Genomic DNA, 13,409 nt, shown 5'->3' on the forward strand with positions numbered 1-13,409 from the left:
GAGACATAGGAGAAGGATGAATTGGCAGGTTACTTTTTCTGCATAGGGCCAAAATCACTGTATCATTCAAGGGCTCTATAATCTGAATTTGCACACAGGGCTCTGATACATTTCAACACCATTTTGTGTTGAAAGCTGCATTTGTAGCTCAGCTTGCTGTTATTCTGAGAAATTACAGGCATATAAAAAGTTTTGGATATTGAAAAAATTTTCAAATGTCTATTATATGTCATTAATGTGTGATTAAACATTATCTAAGGTTTGCCCATGTCTTCTTTTCCTCATTAAGTACCAGTTGGACTAAAAGGCTACCAGCCAAGTTCAGAGTCAGCAATATAGGCAGAGGTGGAGTGGCAAACTGGGCTAGATTGTGATGAGGATATAAACTCAGTTCTGAGAGTTGCTTACTTTAATACTGTCTTTTAGGATGTTGAATTTTGTCTGTATGTCTCATCAGAATCCAAAGGTTTGTATTCTAGTCCTTCAGAAATTTGGTCTTTCAGTTTTCAAAGGCCATTCTTATCTCTAACAGATTGTTCACATAGAAATTATTTGTGTCTATTTTTCATTTGAAATGTCCATTTTCTAAATAAACTTGATACTCCTTAAAAGTGAATATTTTTTTTTATTTTTTTTTCATTATTTTGCACTGATTTCCTCCTTGAAGTGTAACCTGCTTACTTAGAGATTATCACTCTACATAATTTTCTCCATTTCTGCTCTTCTCTTCATATGTTTCTACGGACTTTCAAACTACACATGATATATACTGATTTTATTTGTTACATCTCCTGAAGACCAGCTTCTGGCAGCCTAAGTTCCAATGGAGAGCACTCACTTACAAGATGACTTGGGGGAATACATGTGGGTGATTAACTGTGAACCTTTCAGCCCCTCTGGTAAGCAATCTTGTACTAAATCTGTTTGCTAACTCCCTTAGTTCTCATTACAGATTCCTTGGTTTTACAGACATCTCAGAGAGCTGTATTCTCATGTACCACAGATACAGAAATACTGTTTTGTAATCGCTGAGATATGAATTTAATAGTTCCCTCATATTTTGCCTTCCCCACTAGATACAAGAGGCTGATAATTCTTACAAAGTTTAAATCTATTTCAGAGGCAATTTATTTCAGTAGACTTTATTTCTTTTTTTATTAGTCCACTGCAGTTTAATTTAAGATTTAGAAGCTGAAAGTGCACTTTCCGTAAAAATAGAAGATAGATATCTATAATACATCACAACATTGCCACTAATAAAACAAGTATGTGTATGTACATGTACAAAATCTCCCTCTAAATTTTATTTATTTTATATACACAAATGATGCACATGCACAGAGCTGTAATACTGCTATATGAGACTGTCACAAAAATGTAAAGTTTGTATAATACAGTATATTAAAGTAGATAATTGTTATTTACTGAAGTTATACTTGCGTGGTTAAAATCAAATCATGCACGTTCCCTGGCTTAATTTTATGTTATTGTTGCCTTTGACAATGATAGAAATATTCACAGAAAATTCCTTTGCAAGGAAAATTAAACCCCCTACAAACATAGCATATATACATTAACAATGAAACACAGTTTTGTCTCCTATAGCGTCTTTTCTTTGTATGGAAGAGGGGAAAGAACTTGCATCAGCAGTTTGCCTAGTTGGGGGGAAAGCTACCCCAGTGCTAAAGGTTGGTTTCATATATCTAACTACACAAACCTAAATTGTGTGATTGATACACTAGCAAATTGGTACACTAGCAAAAAGATGACACTGCACACAATCCTCTGCAGCTTCATAACTATTTTTGGATTTGGCTGGGCTGTGTAAATATCATTCAGTTATACTTCCATAAACTAGAATTTCTCTCCTCACACACGTGGAAGTAATTTTCATTTTACAGACGAAATTTCCATTGTACCATGGTTTGAAAACTGCCCATATTATGGCTATTATTTTTCAATGCTATTCTTGTTTACAATTTTCAAAGCTAAAATTCAAATACTTAGCTGATAACTCTGAAGTGAAAGTCATACAACCCCCCACCCAAACATCTAAACCATGCTTGAATCCATCACTTTTGAAACTTTTTACTTAATCAGTAAGTTTCTGTAACAAGCTCTATCTTGCTACAAATGTATTCCCTAAATATAGGTTTACAGGACTGGCCACCCTTCTCTAAATCAGAAATATTTATTCATAATGGAAGTACGTATTTATTTGTTCTGTTTAGACAACATGTATGGAAGCTGTAAGTAATCAGGACATTTCTCTAATTGGTGTATTAGCATACTGTTGCAAACTTCAGGCTTCCATCCAGATAGCAGCTATCAGCTGAAATACCAGAGTATTCTAAAAATGGCTATGATTGGAGGAATCACTCTGAGGGATCTTCAAATCAAAGAATCTGGAATGTGTTGGTACCTAGAATGGAAAATTCTGTTAATGATAGAGAAAGTATGCACCGAGTTCATAGACATCCCTGTTCTAGCACTGACCTTTTGTTCTAGACAGGTTCGGGGGAAAAAATGAGGACATAACTTTTGAAGGAGCTATGACAGTACTTGAGATTACACAATTTGTAAAATTATTGAGCTGTTCACAGATTTCCATTTTAAAGTGTTTATCTTTCTTTTAAAGTCTCTGCATAACTTTTTCATGCCTATAGTTCTTTTCAAAGGGTCTGAAGTCTGCCACCTCACCTGAGTCATACCATATGGCTTTTCATCCAAGCAAGGACACTGATAAACATATTCACATGTAGTTATTAATTCTGGATGCCTTCATTTTCCATACTTTATATGAAAAACATAATGAGACATGATTTCTTTCAGAAGATTCTACTTGTCTGTCTTCTAAAAGTCAATTTATTTTAACATACCTCAGAGATCCCAAAATGGAAGCATATAAACCCCTTATTTCTTGTTTAGGTTCTCAGCCTCGTGGCCTTTCTTACCCCTAAACTTCATCCTTGCAGTCTTTCTACCCCAAAACTCTCTCACAGCCAAGTTTCAAGCTGGATATGGTATTCTACTTCAATGCCTTTTTTTATCCTCAGTTAAATAACTGCTGCATAACATTGGTTCAAAGTGAAGTTGTGCTTCTTTTCTCTGCTTTGCATTTTTTTTTTCCTGCAATTTAAAGTTTAAAAAGGGTTTGAACTTGTCAATTAGAAGGTGACACAAAAGAGCAAATAGCATTCCCAGGGTGCTGATACTAACACCTACTGAAAAAGAGCGAGGACAAATTTTACATCTGTATAAAAACTGCTTGCATAATAGTTTATAACTGAAGGGTGGAAGGGTGGGAGAATCAAATCCCAACAGATCAAAGCAGAATTTTTGTTGTATTTAAGGAAGAAGTTCAATTTCTAATAGGAAAATATCTATTTAACTGGAGCCTGAACAAAACCTACAGAACAAAAGTGAATCTTTCCATTGATTTCTTTGACTTCAGATCAGATAAGAGATGGAAGAACCGGCGCCCTGAAGATACTTAATTTATGAGAAATCTGGCTTCTATTATTTTCAAGTGATGTTAATCCAGGCAGTTCTCTCATCCACAAGCTTACCTTCAATCTAATTGAATTATATAGTACCACTTCTAGTCACTACCTACTATAATAGGGAAATTTAAGAAAAGAATAGAGTGACTTGAGAGACTGATGTAGCTCACATCAATTCTTGACCTTTTTTTTCTTACAGATACACAAGAATTTTAGCTCAGTGTGGGGCTTTGATTGGTTGTATTTTGTAGATCCAATCTTTGCATATTGTTTATACCAATGTATATACAACTATTCCTGCATTGCCTGTTAGGTCACTAAGTTAGGTTCTTTTCTCTCATTTTGATTGACTGAGTAAAAAAAAAAAACAAAACACGGAGTACCTCTTTATAGAGATAATGAAAAAAATCATATGCACTTGTTCCTTCTTTACAGAAAGTGTTGCATATATATCAGGTCTTGTAAAAGCTTCTGCATATAGCCCCAAATACATTTATTAAAAGAAAAAAAAACACCCAGGGTATTTTTGAGCTTAATCATGACACAAAAAAGAAATACATGGCATATTTCAACAATGTAATATTAAAAAAATTGCTCACCTTTCAGCCATATGTTCCAAATAGTATTTTGGTAGAAAAAGCCACCAGACAAATTCTTACCCTGTCTTTTCCCATCCCCTCCCCACGAACTTTTATTAGCATTTTGAGGGTCCTACTCAGCTATTGTTATCAGGCTCGTTAGTTCTTGCTCCAAATGATATGTAGTTATGGGCATCTGTGCTACACTGTGACAAACAAAGTGAAATAAAATAAACGGGGTCCACCACTTTTTGAGTCTGTCACTCTTTCAGAGATCTACTGCTGCAGGATAATTTTGCTATCTGTCTTCGAATATGATTTTTTCCCCCTTTGTCTATTCTGAAGCATGACTGCGGCAACTCTTGGTGTGTATTTTCTGCCAAATGTTCACCTACTGCGCTTCATGAGGATGTTTCTGAGATTTACAGAAAATCAGTGGAATTCATGAGTAAAGGGAAAGAGGAATTCATCTGAGCATTTTATTTATATAAGATAATGACTTAAGAGATTCGCTTTACAGTAGTCATAAAATTAGCACAACAGAATTTGGCATACATTTGGAATGCTACAGGAGAGTGTGGTAAGTAAGATTTGAGGCCCATTTGCAGAGGAATAGATATTACCTGTATATAATCAGGTTTGTCCCTATCCTATGCTACCAGATTTTTGCTCTCTTGACTGCAAAGAGCCTGATCTATAATTGATCCAAAATCTCTAAATTCACACAAATGTGTTAGTTTAGTAGATTAAAGCAATAATATAACCAGTCAATTGCTAGTCTTATTTATTTATTTTTTGGAAAAAAAATAAAAATAAAAATGGCTAATCTATTTTGCATTTTGGCTTAAAATTCTGTCTGGTCATTTTTGCGATTTGATAACTTATTCTGCAAATCTCATTCAGTTTAATAGGAGTCAGTAACTTCTCTACCAGATGGACTGGAATATTAGACAGGGAAATCTGGATCATTATGTTAGCCACAAAATGAACATTTCTGAAATACAGTTATACATAATTCCCAATAAAAGCCTACAATAGCAGGGCTAAAGTCTGTTTATATATATGTTGTCATCTTTACCTCTAACAAGTTGAATCACAAAGATTCACTCTTTAAATACATTTAGATTTATAAATGGTCTTGCCAGTTTTTTCTTCTCAGCAACTTACTTACACTGCAAAAAGGAATCTGCAAATCTCATAGTCCTGAATTGTTTTGAAATAATGAAATCACAAGATTACTCAGGATTCATAGTGAAGATTTTTGTTAAATAACCCAATGTCTGTGTGATTTCCTCTCTCAATGCTTTCATTTATTTACAGAAAAACTCTTCATTATTTAAGAGGCATGAAGGAAATAACTTTTTATCAGAAAATATTGTAAAAAAATAGTTACAATTCTCCAGTAGTAATTGTTGTCCTTTTCATATAAATCTTAACATACATCATGTATTATGCTTCTCCTGTATCATAATACTTTACATAATTATTTTAATGCAATAATTTAAAAAAAACACAGAAGAGCCTTTCTTCATACCATCCAACAAATGCAGGTCAAATTATTACATCGAAGTTTAAAAAGAAATGTTGATATGATTGTAAAAGAAAAAATTGTCTCGTCTATACTTAATTATTACTAATGTACACTTAGTAGTATAAAACATATTATAAAACTCAAGCATGATTGATTACTTACATATCTCTGAAGACAAAGCAGACGTTCAGCTGTGGTAAATTATGCCTGTAAGTCTTGATAACCTTCCATTGACTTCCACGGGTATTGCATCAGCCCTTAAATGAGTGAAAAGATAAAGATTTATGGTTCCCAAAACAATAACCGCAAGGTTATGTGTGATTATTTGTAATGAACATACTTATAAAACAAATATTGCATTAAGTCCTTGTCTCCCTTCAATAAAAGGAAATAGGCAGAATTTTTTTTAACGCAATTTGTTTAACATTCTCAAGGTGTTATAAGGATCACAAAAAATGTTAAGAAGTGTGGCTTTAGGCCACATATTGGATTTACAATACAGAATGATCCATATAGATGGACACATCTGTGCAGAACAGTGTAAGGTATACAGTTCTTTGAGCAGAAATGTTTTAAAGGATGTTGTTTCTTGTTTTTCCATAATATTTTTTTCCTGTCAGAAATGTATTTATTAATTTCATTCACCTTCATATATATGAGCTACCTGATACTACTGACACCTAGGGGAACTGTTTCCCTTGGTCTTTTTAGTGAAAAATTTAACAAGAGAAATAACACTTCAGTCTGTTTATTTCAGCTTTAAAATATATGTCTAAAAGTAAAACTTCTTTCCTGTTTTATAGTTATTATTTACACCACACAAATATTGAGCACAAACTGTCTCTTCCTGGAAGGTTTTCCATCTCTGGCAGTGTTCAAGGCCAGGCTGGATAGGTCATTGAGCAACCTGGTCTAGTGGAGGGCTTCCCTGACTGTGGCAGAGGGACTGGAACTAAATGATCTTTAAGGTCCCTTCCAACCGAAACCATTCTATGATTCTGTAATTGTCATTAGGTGTTCTCACTGTCTCCTAAGTCCACGTAAGCGATAATAAAGTAATTTACTAAAGATTCCACACCTGTTGACTAATGATCCAAGTTCTTTAATTAAAATTCCTGACAATGTTTATTGGAGAAATATATTGCTAAAGCAAAGGGAATTTTCCATTGTAGAACAGCTATACAGCTTGATAAACCACATTATAAGAGGATTTCCCTCATGCCACAGGGTGTAAATAAGCATGTGGCAGTGATTTCTCAGTATTTTGTGGTCCAGCTGGGAGAGTAAAGACAGGCTCTCTAGAAACTAGTTTAAAGCAAACACAAAAGGACAACACACTAGTGAGACACTCCTCCTGGTACTTGAAGTGGTATTGCACCATGTAGAATACTTGGCTTCTTTCCAGAGCATGACTATAAATTCACAGGTGAAGGCATTGCCATTGTCAAGTATTACCATTTCCTTACTCATTATCAACCCCTCCCAACCTCCTACTCAGCTGATTGCCCTTATCCTTCCAAAATTATTTTGTTCAAAATGATTGAAGTTAAGCTGAAATAGAATATATTTACTAATCTAAAGCATTTTGGCCTGGCCTGAGCTTGAAAGAGTTTCAATTAGGTTATTAGCTCATAAGGACACTGACCTTCAGCAGGGAGAAACGATAAACCATGCAGGCTGCAGATTGATGTCTTCAGCATAGTGAGATCTGGAAGAAAAATTGTGGTCAACGATAACTTTATGCCCAAGAGAGAAAAGTTTTATTTAATATAAAAGTTGTATCACAGACACTAAAAGAGAATTTGTAGCTAACAGGCAGGAATCTGATTTGGGTACAGAAGATACTGATTCAAGCTTCACATCTTCCTCATTTTGACTCACAAAATTCCTCTAAATTATGATTTTTACCTTTTCTTAAAGAAAATTCCTTTAGAAATGAAGTCTTTTTAATTTTTGGGTGGTGGAGGGAGTGGGTGGAGTGGGAATGATGGGGTTTGTTTTCATTTGTTTTTTTTTTTGTAAGTTTTAGTACATCTTTGGACCAGAAAGATGCTCAGGTTTTCTTACAATTCACCAGCACAGAACAAGATGCTCTGCTAAACAATGGAATCCACACGCAGGAATGTAAAGAATTTGCTGGCTTTGGCCCTTCACAGTTACTGTAGAACATACTGACTCTTGGAAACTGGCTTATTTATGAAAGAAAATCTTCACAATTGATAAAAGATTAATCAAAAATACCTTTATAGCAAAGATTTCTCCTGTATTGTTTTTAATCAGACATTAATTAAAAATATTTAAGTGTATTTTTAGATAATTTCTCATGCATTTTTCATTATCTTCAAGAGAATAACAAAAAATACTTTATAGCACTCACTGAGGAATAACTTACATTGATGGGATTTAGAAAACATACAGCTATGAATGCATGTTTTTTAATCAAAGAATTAAAAGATGTTATGTCATGCTTAGTGGAATGTGGTACAGGGGGAATACAAGATCTGTGCTGCAGGATGGATGCAAATGAAAAATGTCAGATATAAACACTGTGTACTTTTATTTTCCTGTATTATCGCTGTGTATCTTCTCCCTTTTGCTGTCAAGCTGCAGGTACACCTTACTGGGGCAAAGACCACTAAATTTTACTAGGATGCATAAGACTGAGCAGGGACTGGCCACCTAAGGAGGACAAAGTTAGAGTCCTCAGAAAAGGAAGCATACCATGAAAGGTGTTTTGCAACAGAAAACCTAGAGTATACTTATCAAATTGAAGACATCCAGAGACGTTAATGATAAATTTATATATATGTGTGTCTTTGGGTCCAAACAAATGAGCTTCTGTCAACTACAGTCCCTTGAAAGTGGCCTTACAGAAAATGCTTTCTTTAAGTGACTTTACATAAAAGTGTACACCTTTGTGCACCTCAAATTGAATCACTAAAGCAGTCTCAGAGAAAGAACCCATTTTATCAGTCCTTGTGAAGTCCTCCCAGTGGGTTTTGGGACAAAGCATCTGGCGTAGCATTGGTTTATCTGAAAAATCCTTGGAAGGACACCTTCAGGGGTCTTTGAAACAAAAGTTCTTGTTTCAGTTTCATCTGATGACTTGAGTGTTATGTATCAGAGCATGGCTCAAAAACCAGCTTCAAGGTAAATAAAATGTGTTCTCTCTCACAGCCTCTGTCTTCTGTTGAAGTCCGCAGGCATTACAGGTATACAAGCATTGCGTTGTGACAAAACCAGTCAGCAGTCACTAAAATATCACTAGAAAAGAGGTAGCTCCTGCAAGTCTATGTCACCAAAGTAATTTTTCTGAGAAACCATTTTACTTTGAAGAGCAGCCAAGAAGTGAATGTGGGGCTAGTTGGCTACAGTGATAATTGCCAGCAAAGTGAATTTGTTAGCAAACACTCATACATTCCAGAGGGGCTAGTCTGCCGCTTGAGCGTGAGGAATCTATACACACAACTTCTCTTTATGCTTAATCTTAAATATATTATGACTGATCTTAAGTTTTAATGACATTTGTGAAACAGAGATGGCACAGAGTAGCAATAATGTAATAAAATACACCCACAGTGTTCATTTGCTATCTACAAGAGGGGAAACATACAGTGTTTGATTTTACCACAAGTTTTATGCAAAGATAACTTTTCATTCTCAAAGCAAAACAAATGCATCAAAGGAGAAAATAGCTGCTTGCGAAACAACTCTTCCCTATCAGTTCTTTATAATGATGTGAAATTTCGTATCTTACCAATGTTAACCATTTTATATTTCTCTTATGTTGCTGCGACAGAGAAAGATACTAACTTCATGTGTAAAGTGAGATACTTATCTATAGGTATGAACAGAGTTTGATCCATAGAAGACTCATTTATAAGACATAACAGGAAGAGTCATCATCTGCGTTGAATATGTTTAACGTGAAGTATTGAAAGAAACTTCCAGAATCAAATATAACTAGCAAATGTTATTTTCTACAGTTTCACATGACTTTTAGCATTCTAGAGCAGCCAAGCTGATGGGCAGTCTTTTATTAATACATGAGACCAGTATTTTCAGTGGTTTTCCTTGTATACAGAATGACTGAACATGTCCTAAAAAGATGTTCTGCAGTATATCCAAACGGAATGCTCTGCTTATCATATTTCACAAGGAAATCATATAATCCATTTTCTAATCACTTCTTACATGTGACAGATATATGTGGAAGAAAGGTGGGACCTACTCAGACCTTCCCTTTAGGTTAAATATCATTTGAATAGTAATCACTGATGCTTAAGTTGGAATATTAATGGAATTCAGACCATTAGGATAATGTATGAACACAATCCAGGCTTGCAAGACCATTAGGACTTATTGCATTAAGGGGAAACCCACGAAAACCTCCTAATTCACGAGTTCTGTGGCCACCAATGTATTCCTCTTAACCTTAAACAACAGCCCATTAGGAGACTGAAAATGTTTAAAGGCAAGCAGCAGAGGAAAAGATTTGTTAGTGGAAAACCATGTGCTCAAAAGCTAAATAACATACAAAGTCATTTGAAAGATTCTCTCAATCTAATTTCCTCTGGTTCCATACATCAAATGTAGATTACACTTTTAAGATGCATGCTACAATTACTCACAAAGCTTATCTGTAAATGAAATTCAAGAACATGACATGAACATAATGTGCTGCCAGAAGACACCGAGACACAGCTAATCTGCCTCATATCACACTTTATGTCACTGTTCCCATTCACAAGAAGGAAGATATGTTGCTTGAAGATATGTTGTGAGCACAGTCACGCTTTCACTGCAATCCTTGACAGGATCTCTCTCACCTCAGTGTAAAGCAGTACATTTATGTTAACTATTATCTTCTGTGTTAGAAGTAAATAAACCAAAATAAAGTACATCTGGAAAATACCTTTTTTGCAGCTTTTGTCAGAAGGGTATTGGCATATAAACGCACATGAAAAAAAGCCATGGCAGTTCCTCAAATCCTTTGTTATCCATAAAAATATATCGTGAAACCTTTACTCATACAGCACCAGATTCACTCCTCTTGATTAAATACAAACACTAGAAAAAGCATGAAAAAGAAAGTTTTCCAGATACATTTTCACAGAAAATTGAAGATAGAAGCATAGACTGTGATAACATACCTGTGTTTGCACACTACATAGGAGATAAAAAAGAATGGCAGAGACCTGAGCTTTAGTATGCTTGAGAAACTAAGTACTTTGAATTTCATGGAGAATTTGCATTGCTTAGTACAACAGCTAAAAACGGAGCTAGTGTAACTTCAGTTGTTATGCTACTGAGTCAGTGATTAGGCTTTGATAGTATACTATCACAGGGTACAGTTACAAATGTGTATGTTTAGCTGTTTATATATAATATGTATATACAAATATACATATATATATGAATATTTACGTATACATTTTGTATATACATTACATTCTTGCTCTTCAGTGCCTTCTGAAATGCTTAACTGAATCTTCTTTAAATGCTGTTCTCAGACTGGAACCCTTCTGGAAAAAAAATAGAGCAAAAAAGCTGCTTTCCAACAATTCTAGTTTCAGGGGATTCCAGCCTCCATGGGTATTCTGCTGGTCTCGGGGAAATGGTCTGTTTTGTTACAATCCAGGAAACACTACTTAGGACTATACAGGAATATATCACTATCAGAAACTCCAATCAGAAGACAAAAACCAGCCAAACCTCATTGATGCACTGTGTTCTCAAGAAACCAGATGGCATGTATCATTTCTATTTCTAGTATATTTCGGGTGTGCCGTTATTTAACAGCAGCAAAACCGCAGCAGAATAGCATATGATACCAACTTTATAAACTTCCATGATATGTATTTATGTAATAAATTCCAAATAACCAAAATAAACAAAATTACATATTTGTATGATGAGCTACCCAGAGAATAAGGATATATTTTTAAGGAGGAACTAAATCTAACTAGTTTTGATAATGAATATTCCACCATCAGTACTGTAGCTAAGAACCTCTGGATCTCCACTGCTGTTACATAATACTGAAGAAGGAAAATGTTCTTCTAGTCTGGAGAATCAACGAAAGGCTAAATGACATTTTTGAAGAAAAACTGGTACAGAAGAGAACTGAACTGAAATCTTTCAATCCCCACATCAGCACTCATTAGACCAATCTTGCTTGTTTGGTAGGGACTTGATGTTCTCAGGTAGTGTAAAAGTTCAGGAAAGTCTGAGGTTGGTTTACTTAATACTTAGTTTGCATCAGCTTTTAGAAAATGAAATTATTGGAAAATACATTGTTACACTGCCTATATACACAAATATATGTATCCATATACACAAATCCTATATCAAACTTTGCATATAAAGAAAATTAAGCAACAGTTTTTCACAACTTCAGGGCATTCATTAGAAGTTGCTGTGAAGTAAATACTACATTCTGCATTCATTGACATGTTTCTCCTGCAAATAGTAATCTGGAAGAATTGAATTTTCATGTTATTGTTCCCTCTGCATTTCAAGATTTCCGCTGACATCCATGGTGATTGTCAATATGGTGTTTTGCAGTAGTCTGAAAACACCTACTCTCTGTAACTTGTTCTTTAAAAATTAAGTTTCTTTTTTATGAAATTAAAGGATGTAAGTCATAATAGCTTGATGAATCATCACAGAAAAATTTAAACAATTTGTAGTACTACAAGTTTTACCTAAGTGGAAAAATTACAGTTCTTCCTTTCAAATAAAGCTCACAGCACTTCTTGAGGCAGGAACTTGGATAATTTGGCTTTTTTTTTTTTTTAACAATAAAAAAATAATCATATAAAATAAACACTCAGTAAATTCTCTGGCCTATTTTAAATACAAGCTGCAGCAACTGTCCTTCCACCAAAAGTGAATTCTACCCTGCTTTCTTTAAATTAATAGGATCTACTTCAAGCTCATGCTTATTCACTTCAAGATTTTGAATTCCTATGTCAAAGTGTCAGATGAGAATATTTAAGTAATCTTATTCTAATAGTACAAATTTACTGTTTCAACAGTTCATTTTGGGTTTTGTACTTGATTCATTTCAGCTGTTTTAATGGTCTTTCATCACTTGAGCATGCGAACTTAAACAGTACTAAGATAAGACTATGCCCTTCAGACAGCAGTTCAAAACCAGAGCAGAACAATAGCCCCTCTACGGAGGAGCCTCCTGCTATGGCACATAGAAGAAATCCAGCATTCATTACACCTTTAGGTTTACTGGTGATATGGGACACATGGCAAGTACAGAATGCATCAGAACACATTGTTCACGGTCATCCCAAGTGAGAATCAGTCTCGAGTTATTTCCAGTTTCTCTGGAACACACTACTGATCGTGGGAGGATGGTTTTTGATTTCAATTGTCTCTTTTGAGAAAAGCTTTTGTCCTGTTTTTGACCAAGGATGACAGGCTTAAACTCTTGACAAAAAGGTGATTTCTATACAGATAACAGTATGTTAATTGCCAGGAAATTGAGACACTTTGGTTTATTATAGATGGGTTGCATTCCTCTTGACTAGTCTCCCAGCTATTCCTCTAAATTGCCTCTAATTTCTCTTGAGTTAATTGTGCAGAAGTATAATATAAACTCAGCTGGTTTTGTCATAGCTCGCCATTGCTGGAAATTCTCCCATGGCTGACAAGTAGTTTTAATGAAGCACCTAACCTTTCACCAAGTCATCTCCATGCTTGTTAGCTCTCATGCTAACGACACAGTTTGGATAGATATGGTGTTACGTATTCTGAGGCATGTGCACACACAATGCCACG

The 13,409-nt window shown here is 34.9% G+C and overlaps 1 long non-coding RNA gene across 5 annotated transcripts in view; it reads right to left on the minus strand.

Annotated features, from left to right (window-relative positions):
• Nucleotides 1-1,126: 1,126 nt before the first annotated feature.
• LOC136013078 (uncharacterized) overlaps nt 1,127-13,409 on the minus strand; it is a 37,256-nt gene continuing 24,973 nt past the window's right edge. For 4 of the 5 annotated variants that reach the window (XR_010612134.1, XR_010612133.1, XR_010612131.1 and 1 more), the window contains 3 exons: nt 7,258-7,320; nt 5,775-5,869; nt 1,127-2,422 (listed from right to left, as the gene is read on the minus strand). This is a non-coding gene — a long non-coding RNA (uncharacterized LOC136013078). Of the gene's footprint in view, nt 2,438-5,774; nt 5,870-7,257; nt 7,321-13,409 lie in introns of all 5 variants that reach the window. The other variant, XR_010612132.1, reaches the window with a different exon arrangement.

This window comes from Lathamus discolor, chromosome 4, assembly GCF_037157495.1.
Source record: "Lathamus discolor isolate bLatDis1 chromosome 4, bLatDis1.hap1, whole genome shotgun sequence".
NCBI lineage: Eukaryota > Metazoa > Chordata > Aves > Psittaciformes > Psittacidae > Lathamus > Lathamus discolor.